Raw genomic sequence first — 20,811 nt, 5'->3', positions numbered from 1 at the left:
TATTATTTGATGATAAAGGAACTTTCACTCACATAAGAGTGATATGCGAAGGAAAGCAAACACCCTGTTAACTGCATGTAGAATCTTGCAGAAGTCATTAGGAGGGCTGAGTTACCGACCATTTTTAAAAGTAATATCAGCAAAACCGTATAGTAGCGAAGCACTGTGTGGAAAAGACTCTAATCATCAATAGTGCTGTGACTAAAACTTTTAAAACCCTCTTTTATCTTCCACACAATGCATCACCTGCACAGATTAGATTGGAATTTGGGTAATTAACCAGTCACTTGCACGAAAAGGCCAATTTATAAAAGTGTGGAAAAGAATAAAAATGGATAACGTAAATCAAATGTCCAAACTATAATGGCAAGAAATAAACACAAATTGGAAATTCCAAGCCTGGAAATACCTACATGCTGCATTAGATGAATACTCAGCGAATCCGATCTGAGATATGCCAAAAACTACAGATTCATTTAAAAAAATCTATCAATAAAATAACAAAACATATATCACTGCTTTTGGATAAAGATTTTTTCCAAAACGAATAATATGTCAATAGTATTATTAAATCTGTTTTATTAAGTCCAAACTATTTAATAATATGAAAGATTCCTTCATTCATTCATGTTTTTCTTACTTTTTTAAAAACTAGACTTTTATAGCAGGAAGTATTGTCATCATATTGTAAGATTTTAATTAATCAAATAATAAAGATTTAATTGAAATTTAATTCAAATTAAATGGCAACTGTCAAAAAAGTACTTGCAAAAGGTGGTACACAGTTCCTCTGTGATAAGTTAAAAGACGTAGTGGGGACCCTATGGTAAAGTCACTAATGAACCACCGATGTATGCAAGAAGGAGGGGGAATTCTCCTTTTGGAACTAGGGCTCTCATACACCCAGCAAGCTAGGTGTCATGCTTCATCATTTGAGCCTGCCCCTCATCAGGTCGGCGCTGCAATACCTGACGGGCACCCGGAACCGGGCCTCTTTATCTGGGATCTTTTGTTCCTGCTGGTGGGTGCAGTGGGGGTGAGAGGCCAAGTGTGTGTAGATGTAGTGAAAAGGTGAGCTTAAAATTGGTCAGTCAGTCCTATCCAAACTTTATGCTGTAGACCGCACTTTAGTGCAACTCTCCCGACCGGAGTAACCATTATTTCAATATCCTGCGGATCCAGCCCGCACTCACTCTTGAAACACACAGATCTTGCCTGTGCCATCGCATTCACCGTAAATGACCAGTATTTGGAAAAGACGCTGACGCTGCAGATGGTGCATATCTCTGCGGGCCCTAACTCGTAAGATGGCGGCATAGATATGTGAAGAGTGCCGAGGTCGCTGGGCAGTGCTGGAGGCTGAGCGCCTGGACGGCGGACCTCGGTGACTGCAGCGTGCCAGTGAGTGGGAGATGCGTGGGCGTGGGTGGACTGCCTGCCGCGCTGTCTCCCCGCTGCCATACACAGCCGGCCTCTGCGGCTGCTGGGCACCCGTAGGCCGTGGGGCACGCAGCCTTTCTCAGATTCCCCTGGAGACAAGGCACTGCATCTCCATGCCCGACAATCTCGCTGCTCTGCGGCAGCGCCTGAGACCTGGCACGAGTGCGGACCGCAGACACGGAGGACCATCAGACAGGTCTATGTCCGGGCCCACATTGATCTCCTAGACTGGCCCCTTGAGCATTTGGTGTGATCTGGGGCCTTGGATGTTGCAGGAGCTGGCACAGCACCGCCCGCTGCTGTGCTGATAGCCCGCTCAGCCTGGGGGCTTCGGATTCAGCTCTGCATGCGGGGGAGGGCCCACGACCCCCTGCTAGAACTTAACTTATAACTTATAACTTGTGCCTGCATGTTGTAAGACCAGTCCACTCCTTACTGTCCACTGCTGCATTTTCAATCACTGGGGGTTAGTGGACACTTGACCCCTCCTGCCTGGCCCTGCGGTGAGTCCCTGAGGTCCAATAGACCGTACAAAGGTGAGATTGTGCACTGCTTGTGGTTAAATCACCTGATATCGTGTATTCCGTGCTCCAGAAAATCGCTCCCCGCTCGGGATTGTGTTAAATCAGAATGCAAGTTGCACCTATACAGTCGTGTAGGTGTCTTCCTGGGCACTGGAGTCAAGTGCTGTTAATCACAGCCAAGTTCAATCAAAAAAGTTCTCCAAAACTAATGTAGAAATATAAGTTTCTTTTAATTTTCAAACCATAAATCCATGTAAAGAATATCAATTTCTCTTGAATTGCTCCCAGCAGAGCCTCCAATGCTGCAACCCTTATACACACTGCTCACCAGCAAGACGAAACCCAAGTTAGTGACTAAATTATACAGAGCAGCACGGGATGACACCCTGCTACCACACAACAGGAGTCTAGAACACTGGAATAAGAAGCTAGATCTGCCACTTACACTCAAAGATTCCGAATTTTGCTGCCAATTAACGAAAGCACTCACATCCAACAGCAATCTATGTATAATCCATTTCAAGTACTTACATCAACTCTACCACACACCATATAAGCTACATAAATATGGTCTCCGAGACCATGACAGATGCAAACAATGTAATATCCCGGGTGCAGACTTTTGGCACCTAGCTTGGGAATGCAGCACGGTTGCGGACTTCTGGACAGCTGTGATCACCGTTTTACATAATTTGACTAACCTTACTTAGAATGCTCCCCACAGGTGTGTTTGCTGGGTCTGGTCCAACCCCTGCATGGGATGACGTGCAGATTTATCAAAATAGCGGTATTGCTGGCAAAGCACAGGGTGGCCATATGCTGGTAGAGTCGTATTCGCCCTTCAGCCACACTACGGATAAAATACTTGGTGTATTGTCGCAAGACCCTGGCCTTATATGCTGAAGAATTGCCCACCACATCGCTGCCCAAAGGACATTTGGGATACCATTATCGCAACATTCTTAGCTCTCAGAACACTGCTGCAGCACATGCGTCTGAGATATAAATTGGCGGCCTTACAACACCTTACCAACTCATGTAACTGTATTTCACTGTCTATTGATTATTCTGCATATGTACATTACTGCATCTTTCTCTGAATACCACTTGTTCGTATGTTTGCTTTTTTGTTTGAAGAGGTTCATAATGCTATGTATGTATTATGCACAACTATCAATATATTTTTTTTAAACAAAAAAAAGTCTCTTGTTGTGTAGAAAGTAAATATACTTTAGCTATTTTCCTGCAATAGTCTCATACACTTAATGCATCTTGCAAACTTTTCAATTGTGTACTTTTCTCTTCACAGTTTTCATATATATATTCCTTTTACAGAAAATGCTGATTTACTGACATATAATCCGGAATTCTTTCCAGGGTATTTCTAATTCTCTTGACTGTTTGACTCAAACGAGGCAAAAACAAGCACTCAACAAAAGATTGCAAGAATGCAGAATTACTCCACTGTGTGCACACAAATAAGAAAGTAACAAGGGGAGGAGTTTACTAAAAGCCCCAAAAACTCATATAGATCAAGCTTGTTGATGATACACTACTCACTCTGACAGGATTTCAGTTGAAGTGCACAGCTCGGATCCTTATAACCTAACACTTGAGAAGTGTAAGAAAACAGAGATTTTTGCAGATGTCCCCCCACCTTTTGCCCCCCATTTGGACTACTAGGGGTTGGTTTTTGACTCTGACAGGACACTGAAACCTGCTAACTTGGCCCAAGTGCCTGTGCTCTCTCCCTAAAACTGATGTGTGTAATTGGCAACCCCAATTGGGAAGGACTTTACCCCTCTCATAAGTCCCTAGTATAATTCCAGTGGTGCCCAGGGCATAGGCGGTAAAGGGGTCCCCGGGCTTGGACCACTGCTTGTGTCACCCTGAGTGACCCAAGTGAACTACTGACAGCAGACCTGCCATTGCAGACTGCAGAAACAGTGTAAACTGGTCTATTTCCTCTTTGCCCTTACCATGTTTGGTCAATACGCTGCTTTTAATATATGTTAGTCACCCCTAAAGAAGGACTCTGAGTCCAGGAGGCAGGGCGCAGTATATTAAGGGTGTAGGCATGTAAGATTATTTGTCTCTCTAGTGGCCATTATCATTAAAGTATACTATAAGTGATAGGCGGTCAATAGGATAATATGGGCTTGCATCTGGGCAGTCTTGGGGTCGCTAGCTCATTACGGTACCACGTAAATATGTTGAGTCTGACACAAATGTTGCAATGAGGATGATGTGGCATGCACCCAGGTAGTTACCTTAGAGGTTGCCCACCTGCTTGCACCAGCTTCTCTGTGCTCTGGCTAGCAGCCCACGCTTGCTACGACCAAGACAGGCAGCGTGATCACACAAAGGAGTCGGGAACAAAGTTATGGGCAGGAAGAAGGTCACACCTCTTCCCTCCCGGGAAGTTTAGTGAAGTGATGCATCAAGGCATTGAGCTTTAAAGGCTGACTGCCAGAGGAGGAAAATCCCTACCCCAGGCACATTTGCACCCAAGAAGGTGGGAAATTAGAAAGCCAATGATATTTTACATCCCCCAGAAGGCTAGCCACATCTGGGTACAAAAGATGACCTACATCCCTGGATGTGGTCAATGCAGGGGGGATTGGACTCTGAGGCAAGCAGCTCATTGTGCACCTGCACTGAAACCCCTGAATCTTGGATTTAAGGGCTACTCCTGACACCAGTACCTCCGTTCTGGACAACCTGCCTCGAAGAGGACAAAGCAGAGACCCTTGTCTGCGACAACCGGTTATGCACAAAGCAAAAGAGAGATAATCTGCACCTCTGGCATGACTCCTGGAACAGTCTGATCGAGACTTGTCCTAGGCTAACTCTTGGCTCCCCCAAGACAGAGGGATTCCTGTGAAAGCCCGAAGCACCCTCAGGCTCCCCTGGACTAGTAGCACTAGCCCCTCCAAACTGCAGGTAAAGCAACACTGCAGATCTGAAGAATCGCTGACCATCAGGCCCTTCATGAGATCGACTAAACCAGATGGTTGAGTGTATTGTAGGAACTGTAGTCTTGCCTTCCACAAAGTTACAGGCAGCCACCTTGTTTCCCATGACCACAGGACATCAAAGTACCTTTATCCAAGGATTACTACTGCCAAGGCTTGTTGGTTGCCAGTCCGGCAATTGACCCTTGCACTCCATGCTGCACCCAGAGGGAACTCTATTTGACCTTCGACTGGCATCAGCAACCACCCTGTTGTTGTGTTTTTGCATCTTGTTCCCCGACAAAGGAAATTCCCAGGGTCCATGGGATCCACAATTCTACAAAGGCTAGGCAGTATCTGGTGCATTATTCTGTGTTCTCTGGTAAGCGAAATATCTTCTAAACTCCCCTTCAGTTCCTGCCTTCTAGCTCAGTGATTCCTCTTTATTGAAGTTAGACCTTCTTGGATAAGATGTTTGACATTTTCTTCAGTACATTCTGTTAGAATGCCTTTCTACTTATTTTTATTCAGCTTCCTCAACCCTGTTTGAAAGAACCTTCATGTCATCTCTCAGCTCCAACATTTCGGTTTGTAGGTCGGTATTGTTTTCAGTGCTCTGAGTTAGTTTGAACAGAGCATTTTGGTTTTAAAAATGTAGCTTTTTGTAAGTGGGGGTTTCTGATTACCATTTAATGGGAGAGTCTGGGAAGTGTGGCTCATATTTTGACTTAGTTTGACCAACATTTTGTGCTTTTACTTCCTCAACTTTCCTGTCTTTAGACTCTGACAGCTTATGTCTCTGAGGTTCACTAGTAATGAGATTAAGGGTCTTAGGTGGCCAGGAATTGGAAGGATGCAGGGGCCACACATGCACATATTTACACTCACTTAGACCCATACATTCAAACGAGCGCACACTCACACCCATTCACAACATTCACTCACAAATACACATACACACATGCACGCACCAGAAAAACAAACAAAAAAAAACCCTTCACTGCAGCTCTCTGGGAGGGAAGTCTTGGAGGTCCTTGGAGCGCTGTGACTGCCGTCTTCTCTCACTGGCTGACCTCAGGTCATCCAATGAGGGAAGGCAGCAGTCCCTCACTCATCACAGAGTGGGATGGTGTCAGTGAGACTGCTGACCCCACCTCACTCTGTGACGAGGTGTAACTGATTGACACTTGACACTGGCCACTTCAGGATTTAAAACTGAAGCACCTAGGTCTGAGGCAAACAGTGACGCTCCCCCTCATCGCAAGGGTGAGTGCCTTAAGGCAATTTTGCCAGGCTGAGGAGGTCAATTCCACAAGGCTTTGAAATCATCAGCCTGGCAAAGTTCAGCTCAGGCAGCCAGGGGCCTGCTCATTTAGCACGTCTAGCTCCTTGGTGCTAGACCTGAACAAGAAAGTGTCTGTCAGGCTGAGTTTTGTTCAACCTGACAGACACTCTCCTTGTCAGGAAAGGGGTGGGGGATGGCCCATCAGCCCATATTAGCTGTGGCTCGTAGGGGCATACAAAAGATCTTATAGGTGGTTTCCAGAGCACTGCTCTTTCACAATGGCTTCTGTAGCTTCTATAACATGTGTGCCACAAGTGCTCTGGTGAAGTGAAGATTCTCTTTTTAGTGACACCGGTATGCTGATAAGGATAGATTAGACCCACACAAGGTCTGATAGCCATTAGTTCTGGTGGTCAGATTGCATATAGACACTGTATATTATAGTGTAGGTCGTTTATAGTTAGATCTTATGCAGTGAATATGTCAGTATTGTCAAAGAGTATCTCAGTGATGGGTGAATGAGAACAACATTTGAATTTCAGTGCAGTGACATTTAAGTAGTTGGTTGTTAAACCTCAGTGAACATCAACTCTCGAATGACCTTAAAGAGAGGTCAGAGTTCCAGTTAGAAGTGACTAGGATTAGACTAAACTGGTGAATGTCGGGCTCTGGCTCCCTGCCGTATCCTTCTGGTCGATAGTCTGTGGGAAGTACCACTTTTGAGTATCGGAGATACCAGTATTGAATGACAGGGGTGATTGGTATGATTTGCCTAGGGCGCTATCTCCCAATCATAACAGAAGGCCGGGTAAGGAGCGTACATATTTAAGGGCTTGGAATTGGTTAGGTGGTTGGAAAGCTGCGTTGTGCCTTTTTGAATGCTCTTGGTTGTCCCTGATGTCTTAAAGTTCTTCCGCCCCTTTCACAAAAATTAAAAATTCAGCCAGTAGAAAAACCCGTAGTTCCAATGTGATGGTTGGTCCTGTAGCAGTTATCATTGACCATTCTCTATTCGCCAGTAACCATTGGTCAGTAGCCCAAATCAGAGAAGTAGTGTCCCAGAGCAGTGAAACTGAAAAAATCGAAGAACGTCCCTTCCAGATCCTGGTTCAACAAGGATATGAACGACAAAAGGAGGCAACTTAGAGCCACAGAACGTCTATGGAGAAAAAATCCCTCCTCTAGCCTCTGCGAGAAACTCAAAACAGCAAGAAGAAAGTACAAAAAGCATATCAATAATGAAAATTCTGCACCGCTCTTGACAACGCGAAAAACAGGCCAACAGAACTCTTTAACATAATCAAGCAACAAATTTCTAAGTACTCTGCAACCCCAGTCCAGACCTCCGAAGAACTATGTGACAACTTCGCCAACTTCTTCAATGACAAAATCATCAAGATTGTGTTTTCACTTGACATCAACCTCAATCCCACCTGCAAAACCTAAGCCCAAGCAATCGGAATCACCTCTAGCTTGCACCCCACGAAAGCCTGGAGATCCTTTGACTCCGTACCTGAAGCTAAGATTCTCAAATTAATCTCCTCCTCCAAACCCTCATCCCACATCCTCGACCCTATATCCACCCAAATGACTAAAAAGCTGAAACTCTCCCTTGCACCACTATGGTGTGAAATCATAAACAGCTCCTTAAAAACCGGCATCATACCAGACAGCCTCAAAGTCGGTCAAGTCACACCACTACTGAAAAAGCCAGGCTTAGACACCAACGACCTAAACAACTTCAGAGCTGTTTCCAATCTCCCCTTCCTAGCCAAAATCCTCAAAAAATGTGTTATCCGTCAACTGAATCAGCACATTGACAATATCAACCTGCAAGACCACCACCAATCGTGCTTCAGAAAAGGCTGTAGCACCAAAACCGCAATCCTTAACATCTTGGATGACATCCTCAAGTCCCTTGACACTGACCATTGCCGCCTACTCATCCTCCTAGACCTTTCGGCAGCCTTTGACACAGTGGATCACAATCTTCTTATCAAGGCTCTCAAAGACCAAGTAGGTGCAGATGAGGTGGTCCTTCAATGGTTCTCCTCCTTCTTTCAGAATCGCTCCCAAAGGATAAAAATCAAATTATTTACGTCCGACCTACTCCCTGTCAACAGAGGTGTCCCCCAAGGATCAGTAATCTCTCCTCAACTGTTCAACATATACATGGAACCCCTCACCACCAATCTGGAAAAAGCTAACATCCCCTTGCACCTAAATGCAGACTACACCCAGATCTACTTGGAAACCTCCTCCATTAACAGCATTCTAAGACTCAACAATACTCTTAGAGGAGTTCAACAATGGCTATCAACAAACCACCTTAAACTCAATCAAGAAAAAAACGAAATAATCCTCATCTTCAACAAAGAAGAAAACCCTCAAATCATAGAGTGGCTGAAAGCAATCAATGCTCTCAATGGTTATCTCACCCTGGCTACTTCGGTAAAATCACTAGGAATCACCCTTGACCAAAAACTTACCATGACCAAACACATTAAGATCTCCGCGAAGAGTGCCTTCCTCAATCTGAAGCTTCTCAACAAAATTAAACCCTTCATTCCGCCCATGGACCTCAAACAAACCACCCAATCACTGGTGTTATCTAGACAGGACTATGGGAACGCAGTCCTCTCCAGTACAGCTCTCTCTCACTGAGCGCCACGCAAAACAACTCTCAATGCTGCTGCCAGAATGGTCACTGGAGTAAAAAAATATGACCACTTATCTCCCGCACTCAGAGAATGAAAATGGCTCCCAGTGGAAATGCGTGCCAGCTTTAGAACTGCCTGCCTCACGCACAAAGCCCCACACACACAGGGAAACCAGAATACCTGCCCTCCAAAATTAAGAAAGCCGGCCAGCCAATAAACCTCATGAACTCCAACACCCTCTTACTCATCCCTTTAAAATCACGCAAACAAAAAACGGCAGCACGTTCCTTCACAGAAAGCGCACCCAAAATCTGGAACTCCATCCCTGTTGATATCAAGACTATCCCCTCCTTTATAAAATTAAAAAGACTCCTAAAACACCTCTTCCTCAACCGTGCCTTCCCGAACTGAAATCTGTGCACCTCCTCTAGGAGGAAGATTTAGCCCAAGACTTTGTGCACCCATCGAGACTACCTCTGGACCTCTCTACCTCAATGACACACCTCGGACGCACAGCACACTGGAACTTTTGAACACTTATGTTATCCTTTGTCTCTTTTATGTGATTTCTCTCCTATCTGCTGTAAAGCGCTCCGATACCTTCGGGTCTGGCCAGAGCTATATAAAACCTCCTAAATAAATAAATAAAAAATAAAAATAAAGTAAATTGTATCATTAGGCATTGCCAGTGTCTTGGTGGCATATGCGCTGCATGGTATTGTGAGAGAAACTGGGATGGTTGAGTGGCCCTGCAGCAGGCAGAGGTAGTAGTGGCAGGTTGAGTGTTGGATTAACACCGTTTGATACGGTAAAGGTAGGGCAATTGATTATTGAGTGCTGCAGTTTCCTAACAGCAGCTTAGTGGAGGCCATGTTGAATAAATGCTTCACTTCTGGAACAGTTTTGATATATCTTGTCCCCATTCTGGCTTTAAATGCAGGATAATATTTGTGCGATCCTCTGAACCATTAGTGCAGAGGTCTTCAAACTTTTTGATGCCGAAACCCACCGTCAACATTTTGAGGTGTAAGAACCCCCTCCTGCTAAAAATTTCTAAACCTGTAGGCAGGGCTACTGGAATTATGAGGCAGTTGACGACCAAATTACGCGACAAATGCAAAAACAACAGTTGATAGACAGAATGCAGAACAATGTCATACATTCACCCCGGTACAGAGATCTGGGCCTAAATCCATCGTTTTTTTGCACTCCACACCACCCCAGTTCAGACATGGCCATATGCAAATCAGCCTTGACCCTGTGCCTCATGGGAACAGTCCAGCCCGAACTGCCAAGCCATGTCTTTACTGGACCGGAATCAAGCATCCTAGGAAAGGTTTCTGGCTATCAGCCGTCTTCAGCCAGGATAGCTTGGCTCTAGTGGTGTGGAGAGCATGGGACTCACGTCTGAGCATACCCATCCCACTCGGGGTGACAAATGCAAAAACAACAGTTCATGGACAGAATGCAGAACAATGCCATACATTTACCCCAGTACAGAGATCTGGGCCTAAATCCATCGTTTTTTGCACTCCAAACCACCCCAGTTCAGACATGGCCTTATGCAAATCAGCCTTGACCCTGTGCCTCATGGGTAAGCATGGGCGAATTTTGCGGATCTCGCGTTCGCGGATTTTGCGGATTTGCGAACTCGCAATCCGCAAAATCCGCGAATTCTCGCGAATTTGCAGATTTCTTTTTTTTTATGTTCGCACGGGTTTCTGCAAGTTCTCGAGGGTTTTGTACAATTTCGCAAATTGCGAAATTGTACAAAACGCGTGCGAACTTGCAGCAACCCGTGCGAACACAATAATATGAAGAGAAAGAAGCTCCTGGTCACAGGAACAACACGGGGATTGCGCTCATGAAAGTCAAGGATGCAAAGGCCTCTACCCAGCATCACAGCTGATTTTCCACAGTAGATTTGGGAAGAGGCACACCTGTCCCGCCTCGAAGACGCCATGATTGTTTTTGGGCTAATTAATAAGTCACTGATTTTGAGCATCAACTAGTTCGAGCGACCATGTGCGTGTTACTATGCAATCGCCCCGAAGGGCGTAGGGGTCCCTTGAGTGAGCTGTCCATCATAGTGGGTGAATGGCGGGAAGACGGTGCAAACCGCGAGTGTGTGGGCTGGGACAAACGGGCAGGGCTACCATGTGAGTTCACACATGCTTTTAGTGTGTATAAAAGGTCAGAGAAAGATCAGTTCAGCAGATGAAGAGAAATAAGCTCCTGGTCACAGAAACAGCACGGGTATTGCGCTCGTGAAAGTCACGGATGCAAAAGCCTTTATCCAGCATCACAGCTGATTTTCCACGGTAGATTGTGAAGAAGTCACAGGAAGGGCATGGTAAATATTTTAGGATGGCGCCGGCAAGCTGCCAGCGCCATCCTAAAATAGTTACTAAATTAGCTTCAACAGGAAGCTCTAATAGATAAAATTGAGCACCTGCTTTATTTTATCTATTAGAGCTTCCTGTTGAAGCTAACTTAGTAACTATTTTAGGATGGCGCTGGCAGCTTGCCGGCGCCATCCTAAAATAGTTAAAACAGGCAGGCTTCAACTTTTGCCCCCGGAAAAATCCGCCGCTCGCGGATTTGCGAATTCTCGGTAAATTCGCGGGAGTTCGCGGATCGCGAATTTACCGAAAATTCGCAAAATCCGCGAGCGGAACGGATTTTCCGCTCATACTTACTCATGGGAACAGTCCAGCCCGAACTGCCAAGCCATGTCTTTACTGGACCGGAATCAAGCATCCTAGGACCGGTTTCTGGCTATCAGCCGTCTTCAGCCAGGATAGCTTGACTCCAGTGGTGTGGAGAGCATGGGACTCACGTCTGAGCATACCAATCCCACTCAGGGTGACAAATGCAAATTACGCGACAGGCTTGGCTAAATTGTGTGGGAAGAAAATGTAAATTACCTTATGTGATGCCGCGTATTTTGGGATAGCATTGCGTAATTATTTTGAAATTAATTTTTTACACACAGTAACACTGAGAAAAGATTTCACCCCATTAGTACATGCTTAAAACCAAAATACAGCAATTAACATCAGAAAGATTTCTAGTCAACCTTGATGAAGGGCCTTCCACTCCTCAGGAATACGTGCTGGCACATTAGAAGCTCAACTGGCCCTGGCCGGGAGCAGCAGGGGTCCCTTAAAACCTTGGCGGTCTTGTGCAGAGTTAGGCAATTTACCCATGCCGCTTTCCTCTCACCCCCTCCCTTTCATCCCTCTCTCCTCTCCCAACCCCGGATCCCTCTCTCACTTTGCAGACCATTTTCATTCACCCCTTTTTAGGTCGAGCAGACCTAAAAAGCAGGCGAAGCCTGCTTTGTCTGCGAAGACATCTTTTGCTGGCGTATCTGGGGGAATGTGAGACAGCGTTCAAGCACGAGCTTCCCTGTCTCAGAGTCCTCCTCGAGGGCGCGCACGTCGCCGTGCTATCCCCTGCCTCGCATTCTCTCTCATTCACACACAGTCACGCATGCGCACACACATTCCCTCGTGCACACACGCGCACACACTCTCCCCCTCCCCCCCAGGCATACACACAGGCAGGCACGGAGTCCCTTACGGGGGACTCTAACTTCACATCAGCCCTGGGCCCCACTCACCGGCTGCTCTCTTCCGGCGGGGCTCCTCTCGCGCTCTGCTCCTCACGGCGCGTCTCCTCTTCTGGATCGGGGCTTCCTCAGGTCAGAGGAGCCCCGCAACAGGCGCCACACTGCTCCTTCTCCCCTGGCCCCCTCCTGGGGACCCGGGCTACCCAGGACCGGCAGGGCGCTCCATGCACCGGCAGGCTTTCTTCTCCCGGACCTCAGGAGGCGGGACTTCCGGTCGGCCGCGAGCGGATTGGCCGGCCGGGCAAGAGCTTCCGGGTCGCCGCGGGCAGAGCGGCGGGCCGTTTTTCATATACTTGTTTTACCATAGCGATTGCTTTCTATGCTGTTTGCTTTTTAGGTCTCCGCCCCCTCCCCTACCCGCCGTGTCGCATTTCTCCTCCCCACAGCAATACCCTCAAGTGTCCGGGATCCCCGCATAGCCGAGTAACGATTCTTTACAATAATTACACCCTGTTCCATATTCATCTTGAATTAGCATGCAGAAAAGAAGTAAGTATCAAAGGGAAAACATTCTCTCCTCGCCCCCTTTCAGCCTCCGCCTGATCTGAAGATGTTTTCTTTATTAACAGCTGAAGCTGTCAGTCGAGAATCTGGCAAATGTCAAGCTGACTACCTCTCGTGGTTCCCAGGTCTCCCATTTGCATGGTACTTTGGCCACGGACATGAAATGGCTGCTGCCTCCTGTGCCACAAATGCTGACAAGGACGCTACCACATGCTCGCTCCTGTGGGTACATGTCGTCACTGTGGATTCTCTAAGTCAACCCATTATCCTTTGATTAACTATGCCTTCCCAGTAACCCGCCGCCACCCCCCCCCCCCCCACACACACACTTTACATTTTGCTATCCCAGCCCCGAGTATGCCTGCTTCCTTTAGTACCATCTGTTCTCTCAAAATGTAGTGCTTTCCCTTAAATGCGGAGTTAAATCACTGTAATCAGTCTCGCTTTCTCTTCTCCCTTCCTTTTTGGGTGTAATGGGTTAGTATTTTGGATTCCAAGCACGTGTGCGGATGCGTTAGTTGTTAGGCGAAGGACCAAAAACCTGCATCTGTCAAACCCAAAACTGTGATATTTGTTGTGTTTGGCGTTCGTAATGGAACAACGCAGTCTGATTCAAGCAGGGAAGGTGAAGCTCGTGGCGGGTGCCCTGCTGACGTGATTTAGGTTTCTTTTTACTTGTGATAACTCTTCATCACCATTGAGCAGTGCGCCACGACGAGCTGCACCAATTACTGTAGGGATTGAAAGATGTTTTGTCAAACCGTATCCTGAATATCAGTGTCATCAGATTAGATCCTTAGGTGGGAGGGATCAGCTGCTGTGCCACCACGGCATGGATAGAGACATAGCTAGGGAGAGGATGTACCTTCTGAAAATTGTAAATGCCAGTACTCCTTGACCTACTACAAACTATTTTGTTTGCCTGGCTATCTCTTTTCCTGTTGAACCGTGCCATGCATTGGCTGCCTTAAAGCCCGATTTACTTTCATTTGCAATGCAAATATGACTGCAAGTATGATTGCAGACAATCACAGTTTTCTTCATAGTCAGAGTTCTCCATCAAATTGTAGTTTTACAGAATGCATTTGTGTAATTTTCTCAGGTTCTAAGTGAGCATTTTTAAATCTACTACACAGACTCGGGGAGTGGATATTGGGAACTAACAAGTGTCTAAGTCTAAGATTATTAGCTTCTACAATCTGGGATGTGACAGCCCACGTATTCTCAGTGGGACTGACTGAGAAGGGAAGGAAAATTTGTGAATTTCATCATGTGGAAGTGCAGAGAAACACACTCGCACGCATATAGACACACACACTACACACAATAGCACGCACATTCACATTATCGCAGGCACGTGTGAGCACACATACACACGAACATACATGTCGTTTTGCAAAGAGACTCCCACAGATGATGATAAACACCGCAGGCACACATTCACACGGAAACAGTTGCAAACACACAAACACTTCTACAACAGATGTCCCTTCAACCATTTTCTAACAAAGACTGACAGAGACACACAGACCTTCCCAGAATAAATGCACGTGAAAACGGACAGACACGCACCAGGACACACCACACAGACGCACACTGTAGGGGTGTAATAATGTCCTACCACTCACGCCTCCAGGCTCACCAGGTCACGTGCATGTTACCCACCTGTGTGCCACTGCTGTTATGTCAATAATGCCCAGCTCTGCTGATACAAGGCTTCTAGACAATATACACAACCACCCCATCCACCACCGCATCCACCATCACCACATCCACTGCATCCACCACCACCGCATCCACCACCACATCCACCATCACCACCGCATCCACCATCACATCCACTACCACCACATCCACCATCACCTCCACATCCACCATGACATCCACCACCACCACATCCACCACCGCATCCACCACCACCGCATCCACCACCACTACATCCACCACCACATCCACTACCACTACCACCCCATCCACCACTACCACCACCACCGCATCCGCCCCCGCATCCACCACATCCACCGCATCCACCACCACATCCACCGCATACACCACCACATCCACCATCACCACCACATCCACCATCACATCCACCATCACGTCCACCACCACCACCACATCCACCACCACATCCACCATCACCTCCACATCCACCATGACATCCACCGCCACATCCACCACCACCACCACATCCACCACCACTTCCACCACCACCGCATCCACCACCACCACATCCACCACCACCACCACTACATCCACCACCACATCCACCACAACCACCACCCCATCCACCACCACCACCACCACTGCATCCACCACCACCACCGCATCCACCATCACCACATCCACCGCATCCACCACCACCGCATCCACCACCACATCCACCATCACCACCACATCCACCACCATCACATCCACCATCACCTCCACATCCCTCATGACATCCACCGCCACATCCACCACCACCACCACCACTTCCACCACCACCGCATCCACCACCACCACATCCACCACCACATCCACCACCGCATCCACATCCACCACTTCCACCGCATCCACCACTTCCACCGCATCCACCACCACCGCATCCAACACCACATCCACCATCATCACCACATCCACCACCACCACCACCACATCCACCATCACCTCCACATCCCCATGACATCCACAGCGACATCCACCACCACCACTTCCACCACCACCGCATCCACCACCACCACATCCACCGCATCCACCACCACATCCACCACCGCATCCACATCCACCACTTCCACCGCATCCACCACTTCCACCACACCCACCACCACCACCACATCCACCACCACCACCACATCCACCACCACATCCACCACCTCATCCACCACCTCATCCACCACCTCATCCACCACCCCATCCACCACCACCACATCCACCATACCCACCAGGATCACTTCCACCACCACATCCACCACCACTTTCACCACATCCACAACCACCACCACCACATCTACCACCACTTTCACCACATCCACAACCACCACCACATCACCACATCCACCACCACCACATCCACCACATCACCACCACATCCACCAACTCCACCACCACCACATCCACCCCCACATCCACCATCACCACCACCACCACATCCACCACCACCATATCCCCCAGATCCACCACCACCACATCTATATGTGTGTGGCTCTGTGTGTGTTTAGGTGCAAATGCAATGTTCTTGGATTTTCGTCACAATAAAATACACTGAACATAATCTTCACAAAAGTTATTTACAAACGTTTAAGCTATTGCCATTATAAATTACAATAACTTTTATTTAAGTATTAATTATTTACAAAATTAAAAGCCATTGTTATTTGGAATATCAATACATCTAAGTCACGTAAATACAACACACATTGCATTACAAATGCTATAGGTGTCACATTTGCACAAGTTAAAACTATTGACATTGTAACTGACAAAGCTATTAATTTTGCTAGTTTCAAAACCAACACATAAATAAAAAAAGTGTCATTTACAATACCAATAGCTCAAACTTTCCTAATGCGAGACCTATTGCATTTCCAATGCTTGTTACAACTTGTGAACTCTCCCCATTCAACCTCTCACTTCACCTTTAATCACCTCCTGCCATTCTGTCTTTTCACTTTTGTCTATTTATATCTTACACCTCTTCAGTCCCTCATTCATCTTTCATTTCTCCCCTTTGTTCTAACACATACCCTCACCTTTGGCTCACACACACTTCTTGCGTGTCCACACTTCTCTTCCGCAATTTACATTTCTCCTCATCCCTGACCTCTCAAAAACAATTTCTCTCACTCCCTTGCTGTCCTCTCTCATCATCTCATCTCTCCTCACCAAGCATACGGGTCAGACCTGTATGCTCCTCTCAGCCTGTGCCTCTTTGCTTATTGTTCCCTAATTCAAGAAGACATGAGCTGTCTGTTTCGCTGTTTTGATGCAGGCTGCGCAGTTATGGGACTTGCACCCTCCTTTGATTCGCTCCACCAATAATCCATTGTCCTTTAGGAAGATATAAAAACCATTTTCTATGCTCTGTAGGTTACCTCATTTGGCTGGTTCTCCTTCTCCTTCTGTGTGTTTCTTATGTGCCTTCAGGCAGCAGATGGTTATTAGCCCCAGGACATCTTTTGATAACAGTACCGCACTACAAATGTAAATAATAATAAATCGGCAGAAGCAGGGAAGCCATTAGACCAGAACTTCTGGGGGGGGCTAACAGTCCCAGCCAGGGCTGTTCCTAACATTGGTTGCACACTGTGCAACAGTCTTTTTTGGTGCCCCACCCCCGTTTCCTTCTTCTCCATGAATTCCCTCACCACTCACCAAGAATGCACTTCATCTCTTTATAGCACCCTTCTGGCAAACATTTCATTTTTTATAGCGCTACTCATAGTTTACTCACACTCATTTCTGTGATCTGCATGGTACATATTCTTTGTAGCAGACACCTTAACCCTCTGCACTGTGTGGGTGACAAGAGTGCCCATGTAAGTGCACGGTGAGCGATGCAACAGTGTGAGAGTAGGGTGAGAGGAGTGACTGCAGGGTGAGTGAGGTGGCCGTACGCATTTGGCTGCGGATGCAAGTTCAGAATAGGACGAATGAATGTATGATTACTGCTGGGCTTGTTTGAGTGAGTTGTATATTCAGCAGTGAGGGTGACAGGTGAGTGAAGTGTCACATGAGTGCAGGATGAGTAGTGTGCTTGTGTGACTGCAGGGTGAGGTATAGAGTGAACAGTGCAAGTGCATTGTGAGTGCAGAGTAATCACTGTGCGTGCAGGGTAAGCAGGTGAATGTTGTGAGTGCATAGTGATCAGTGTGAGTGCATTGTGATTGCTATGATTGCAGGGTGAGCATGAAAGTGAAGGGCGAGAATGAGGAATGAGTTGTCTAAATGCAGGGTGCATTCCCAGACACTTGAAGTAACTCAGCATGCTATTGACAGCGGGGTAAGGTTTAAGATCCAATTTAAACTATTGCATTATGGCATTAATCGGAGATCGAGGGTGGAGGAAATAAATAATATGCTGATCCTGCAACAAACTTCCAGTCCTATGGTTACTGTTGCCAGTAGATTATTTGGATGGCCCAGTTGGTACAGAAATAAGCAGTCACCTAAAGCTGTATTTTAAGCACTTATATGTGCATACTTTGAACAGCAAATATAAATAGAAAGCACTTTTAATTGTGCTCTAGGGCAGCCTGAATTGTCAATGACTGATATTTAAAGAGAACAAACAGCCAGATTCATGAAGGTACCATTCTGCGATTAGCAAATTGCGAAAAATAGCGATTCACATTTTGAAAATCGCAGAATGGCATTCATGTAGAAATGTGATGCAAAAAAGCGAATCGCAATCGATCACAATTGCCGATTGCGATCTTGCCACAATCGCATATTAATTGCAGAATCGGCTATTTTCAATGTAGAAATTGCGACCTCGCAATTAGCGAAATCGCAATTAGCGATCTTGCTAACTGCGAGATCGCAAAAACGGGAAGTCGCATTTCGAACCCACTGATGACATCACAACCAGGAAGTAGGCTTACCACACCCACAAACATAACACAGAGCCAGGGAGTGGTAGCAGGATACTGAAGAGTACCAAACCTTACACTGTGCAGCACCACAGCAGGAAAAAAGTTCACCAAGATGTCCCAGGATGCAGCAGGGAGCAGTGGGCAGGAGAGAAAGCGCAAAATCAAGTTTTCTGAACTTGAACTGGAGCATCTAATTGAGGGGGTCTCCAAGGATCATGCCCGGCTCTTCGGAAAAGACTCCCGGAGGGTGCCAGAGGCAGATAATCGCAGGATCTGGCAGCGCATCCGCGCTAAGGTCAATTTGGTTGGGGTGACCCAGCGGTCAATTGATGACCTTAAAAAGCACTGGTACGACCTGAGAGGTCGTTCTAAGGAGCGTATCGCGAAGAGGCTTGGGGAGCGACTGGCCACCGGTGGAGGGGAACCTATAGCCACACCGAACACCCCATTGGAGGACCTGATAGAGGACACCATTGCCCCAGAAGCCTGTATGGGGGTCATGCAGCTGGACTCGTCTTGACCCAGCCAACAATCTGAAGGTAAGTGCCATGCGACTGCGACCCTGTCTCCCAACAATGCCCATGACTCCTGAGCTAGCAATATGACATCCCCAACAATGCAGCCCATGCACACCAGAAAAGCCCCATTGCATTGTGGTAGTTGTAGTGAAATCATGTACCCCCAGTTAGCTCAACACAGCCAGAGCAGTAAATTCAAAGTAAGTCCAAAAGTCAGTCAGGAAAAGCAAGCCTGCACGCATGTATCAACATTGCTTGTGCAAGATACATAACATTAATCATGCACCCTTTCACTTTACAGGTGCAGTTGAGCAAGCCAGCACAGATAGCGAGGCCCTGCACATCGCCGAAACCCAGGAGGACACTGAGGGTGAGGGCCAGTCCTCCCAATGACCCGGCCCATCACAGCCACCAGCAGTTCTCCCACCACCACCACCCGTGCGGACAGGGCCACCTCTGCAGCCACAGCAGTGCAGCCAACACCCCAGCAAAAAGCCACAGCAGTGGTACAGGCCCCCACCACCAGCGCCTAGGAGGCAGACGAGGCGCACAGCTGGAGCCAGATCACACACCAGCGCACTGAGGCGCCAGCAGCATCAGGGCCTAGCAGGCACCGGCAGGGCACTTCAAATACCTGAAGCTGGCCTGGCCATTGAACGCCTAAGGGCATGTCTGTGTGTCACATGGCACAGGTGTGCATGCACACCTGGATTCGGTATTTTACCACCCAATTGGATTGGGTGGTAAAATACCGACTCCTGAAGGCCTGTGGCACTCTTCAGAGTGCCACCTACATCTCTGTTTACCGATTCTGTACATTTACTGATTCGGTAAAATACCGAATCAGTAAATGTACAGAATCGGTAAAATTACCGAATCTGTACTTATGTAGCCCCCTACATAAGAAAACCGTAATACCGGTCGGAAATGGCCGAATTCGGCCGTTTCCGACCGGTATTAGGGCTCTTACATCGGGCCCTTAGCCTCTGTAACCAGTTTACAGATTCGGTAATTTTACCGATTCTGTACATTTACCGATTCGGTAAAATACCGAATCAGTAAATGTACAGAATCGGTAAAATTACCGAATCTGTACTTATGTAGCCCCCTACATAAGAAAACCGTAATACTGGTCGGAAATGGCCGAATTCGGCCGTTTCCGACCGGTATTAGGGCTCTTACATCGGGCCCTTAGCCTCTGTAACCAGTTTACAAAGGCATGTAAATAGCCTTTAAAGACATATGAAAAACTCTGAACGCGTGCTGGAGATAAGACTCAGCTGAGGCCGCAGCAGCTCGAGTTGCACTGCAGCAGCCTGGGCTGAGACACAAGATGGGGGAAGAGGGGGGCTGAAGCCCTTGGGCCTGAGCAGAAGTGTGAGTGGGAATGCGCGACCCCCTTTGCAGCTCTCCATGGCCCCACTGGGGATTGCACCCCACAGTTTGATGACCCCTGCATTAGTGTGTTGCGTTGGATATCGGGCTGGTGGTAGTTAGCTATGAGATTGGGCTGCCATCTTATGACATGGTGTAAAGCGCTGAGGGTGGAGTGTGGCGGCAAGGGCACCCATGTTGGCTCTTCTCTCTGTTGGAGTTTTGTATCCGAAGTTCACAACATTGAGTGCGATTTCTAGTCATCCGGCCAGTTTCTACCAGGTTTTAAATTGTTTGGATGTTGTTGTGTGCTAGTGATGATTCTCCATCGGCAGAGATTCAGGG

The sequence above is a fragment of the Lissotriton vulgaris genome, unplaced genomic scaffold (genome assembly GCF_964263255.1).
Source record: "Lissotriton vulgaris unplaced genomic scaffold, aLisVul1.2 SCAFFOLD_822, whole genome shotgun sequence".
Classification (NCBI taxonomy): domain Eukaryota; kingdom Metazoa; phylum Chordata; class Amphibia; order Caudata; family Salamandridae; genus Lissotriton; species Lissotriton vulgaris.
The sequence above is the reverse complement of the archived record's forward strand: the minus strand, read 5'-3'. Positions refer to the sequence as shown.